The sequence below is a fragment of the Amblyomma americanum genome, chromosome 9 (assembly GCF_052857255.1).
Source record: "Amblyomma americanum isolate KBUSLIRL-KWMA chromosome 9, ASM5285725v1, whole genome shotgun sequence".
Classification (NCBI taxonomy): domain Eukaryota; kingdom Metazoa; phylum Arthropoda; class Arachnida; order Ixodida; family Ixodidae; genus Amblyomma; species Amblyomma americanum.
The window spans coordinates 34572139-34575903 of NC_135505.1; positions in this window are offsets into that span (position 1 = coordinate 34572139).

Consider the following 3765-nt stretch of genomic DNA (forward strand, 5'->3'; position numbering starts at 1 on the left):
TTGTGAACTATATTCGTCCCTATGTTATCTTGGAGGTAGTCAGCGACCTCACCTGTCGGATTGCACGCGTCATCAGAAGTGCGTGGCCGACGTTCAGCCCGCACTGAACTCACTCATGTCGTGCGGCTGATAGTCAATCACCTTTGCGCCGATGCCTGACTCGCCCAGGGGGCATCGCCTGCGAAGGGGAAAGAGTTACGGGCTTGCTGAAGACCCCCGAAAGGAAAGAAAAATTAAGCAAGGAAAATGAAGTCGAAGCGTGTTCGCCCGTTTGGCCTTGTCTTGCGGCCCCTGTGCTGCTTCCCGCAGGCCGCGTTTTCTTGGCCTGTGGGACCTGCTAGAACGTCTCGGTCGTGACGTCACAGACGTAACAGTACTATGTACAGCTCACCTTCCTCTAGAAAACATGACCGAAATAATTTTTTTACATGAAGCTTCTACGAAACACATACCAATAAAAGAGGCACCAATCAGTTAACTATTAACTAAATGACCCACTACGGGTGAGTTCGACAAGGTTTCTGAATAAAAGCATAAGAAGGAGCCTAAAGATTAGAAATAAAAACTCTTCCTTGGACAAGAAAAATCTATAAATGCTGTTCCAATCAATCTGCGCGAGAAGAGAGATCGCGCAGAGCGACGGGCGCGACGGACTGACAGAGCCGCCGACTGGACTGTCTACAACCGCTTGGACGCAGCAGCGCGCCGCCACGCCAACAAGCTATATCGCCGGCAGTGGGCTTCACTATGCCAAGGATGGAGGAAGATGTCAGCTCGCGGAGGCTGTTTTACACCCTGCGGCGCATCACCGAACCACAGGCAAACCGTCAACCGCTGGCCGCCCTCGCAATCTCCAGCGGGCTCAGCTTTGTAGAATTGGCAGAGCGGTTTGCCGATCGGTTCGCGCCGCCCAGCCCCGCAAACGCCGCTAACATAGCTGCTCCTGAGAGCCCCAGAAGCGACGCTAGTCCCTCGCCCGCCGCCTCGGAAGGTCCATGTGATGCGCCGTTCACCGCGGCGGAACTGAACAATGCGCTGCAGCGCTGCCGCCGCCGCTCGGCGCCCGGGCCGGACGGGTGACATACCAGATGCTGCGAAACCTGGATGCGCAGCAACGACAGATCCTCCTGCAGCAGATCAACCTGGTGTGGGAACGCGGGGAGCTACCGGAGGATTGGCGAACCGCGGTCGTTTGTCCCATCCGAAAGGCAGGGCGCCCACCAACCGAGCTGAGCGGATACCGGCCAGTGGCATTACCATCGGCGGCAGGTAAGCTCATGGAGCATATGGCGTTGCAGCGTCTGAACGAGCGCGCTGCGGAGGCTGATTTGTTTGACGAGCGGCAGACGGGTTTCCGTGGGATGCGGTGCACGGCTGATTCTATATCGGACGTTGTTACAGCGCTGGAGCATGCCAGGGCGGCAGGCCAGGTTGCGCTGCTGCTACTACTGGACGTCTCGGGCGCTTTTGACAACGTTCACCGCGCACCAATTCTCGCGGTGCTTGAGGGGGCTGGTGGGAGCGGGCGCCTTTTGCGATACGTTCATGGCTTCCTGAGCGGGCGCACCATGCGCGTACGAGCAGCGGGTAAGCTCTCCAAGCCTCGCCCGGTGGACATGGGCGTGCCGCAGGGCTCTGTCCTATCACCATTTCTGTTTAATGTGGCCATGTCGGTGGTGCCGGCCTCCCTCCCCACGAGCGGCCGACGCCATGTGTGCATGTCCATATATGCAGACGACATAGCTCTGTGGTGCCGGGGACCACCGGGCGAGGCGTTCCGCGTGCGGGGGTGCCTTCAGGGAGCCCTGACCGCAATCGATGCCAGCTTGTGCGGCCTTGGTCTGTCGCTGAGTGCGGACAAATCGGTGGCCATGGCCTGCGTTTCGCGCTCGCGCGCGCACCTTGCGCCACTGTCACTGCACGGGACTCCGATTCCTTGGCGTAAATCGGTGCGGTACCTTGGCCTGGACATCGACTGGCGCCTTTCCTTCCGCCCCGCGGCGACCAAGGCCTGTCTGCAGATGAAGAGGATCACCGCCGCCGTGCACAAGCTCACCGCTCGAGGCCAGGGCATCTCCCAGCAAGCCGCGCTGCGGCTATACAATACCGCAGCTTTGGGGGCGGTGCTCTATGCGCTGCCGCTCGTCACGGTGCGCAAGCCGTGCTGGAAGAAACTCGAGCTTCAGCACCGCAAGTCCCTGCGCGTGTGCCTAGGCCTGCCGAAAAACTCGCAGTGCGCCGCAACCTGTGCCGAGGCAGGAGCGTGGCCACTTGAGCTCCAAGCAGCGCGCAGGGCATTGAATCACATCGACCGGCTTCACCGCGCACCGGACGGCAGCTCGCTGCTGCAGCGTATGCGCTCGCACCCAAGCTCACGAATGGGCGCGGCGCTGCTCGAGTATGAGCAATTGACTCAAGACACACCCCCTACGGCTTCTGCGCGCCCTGGCCTGCTGCCTCGGAGGTACAGCGAGAGATCATCAGCATCGCGGGAAAGCGGAGCACACCGCTCTGTGCTGTGCAGCAGCTGGCCAGAGCCGTCATACACAAGGAGCTCCACTACCATCTCTCGTGTACACCGACGGCTCAGTGGCCCGCGACAGCTGCTCCCTTGCAGCGGCGGCCACCATCCCCGCCCTGCGACTGCACAGGCAGCAACACGCAGCCTTCCTGGGCTCCTCCACCACGGCGGAGTTGACGGGGATCCGGCTCGGGCTGGACCTGCTGCTCACCCCCGGCCCTCCGCCGCCGAGGAGTGCTCTGCTGTGCGACTCCCGCGCCGCCCTCAGCCGCCTGCAATCTAACGGCCGCGGTACCCCACTAGTGCGAGAAATTCGCTCGCGCATCGAGCGCCTTGCGCAGAGAGGTTGTGCTGTGCGTGCACAGTGGGTGCCCGGTCACTGCGGCATCGCCGGCAACGAAGAAGCTGACGACCTCGCGACCGCTGCACACCAACTACCTGCCAGCGATTTGCCCCTTGCGCTGGAGGACGTGCGTGCGGCCATCCACGACCATCTCCGAAAGCAGCACCCCGACCCACGCATCGCGGGAGGTGAGCGCATCGACAGTGTCACCGGCTGTCGCGCACTTACACGGTCACAACATGTAGTGATCCTCCGCGCGCGCATTGGCTGCGTGTGGCCCAGGGAACGACGGGTGCGTCACGGAATCGCGACGAGTGATGTGTGTGCCGGATGCGATGCAGTGGAAACACTAGAACACCTGCTTTTTCACTGTGCCGCGTTCGCCGATGCTCGTCGCGATATGCTCGCGGCCTATAGCGCGCAGGGCATACTACCGGACTCCATCAAGACGCTATTGTGGCCGCAGGGCAGTGCACGCACTCGTGAGCGAACTTTGGTGAGCCTCTGTGCATTCCTCGAACACACGGGCTTGACGTCCCGTCTGTTCTCCGTCAGGTAGTTACACGCTGTGACCGAACGCTCCGCGAGTTCTACCTTGAACGATTAATAACTGGACGCCCCACTCCAGTTGAAACCAACACAGTGCTGTGCGCGTGTGTGATTTAATTCCTCTAAAATGAACTAATCACGCGCACAACCTGGACACATTTATTATTGTGTAAATAGTTTGTACAGATTACTTCTCCCCCTATCCTCTCTTCCTGTCCCCTCACCTCTTTCATTTTATTTCTCCATTCTGTCTGCTGTCCTTTATTTCCGCTGCCCCAGCTCAGGTGCTTCAGTATCGATGGCAGATGCCGGGGCTAGCAAAAATCTTTTCCTTCCTTGTTACTATTATTTT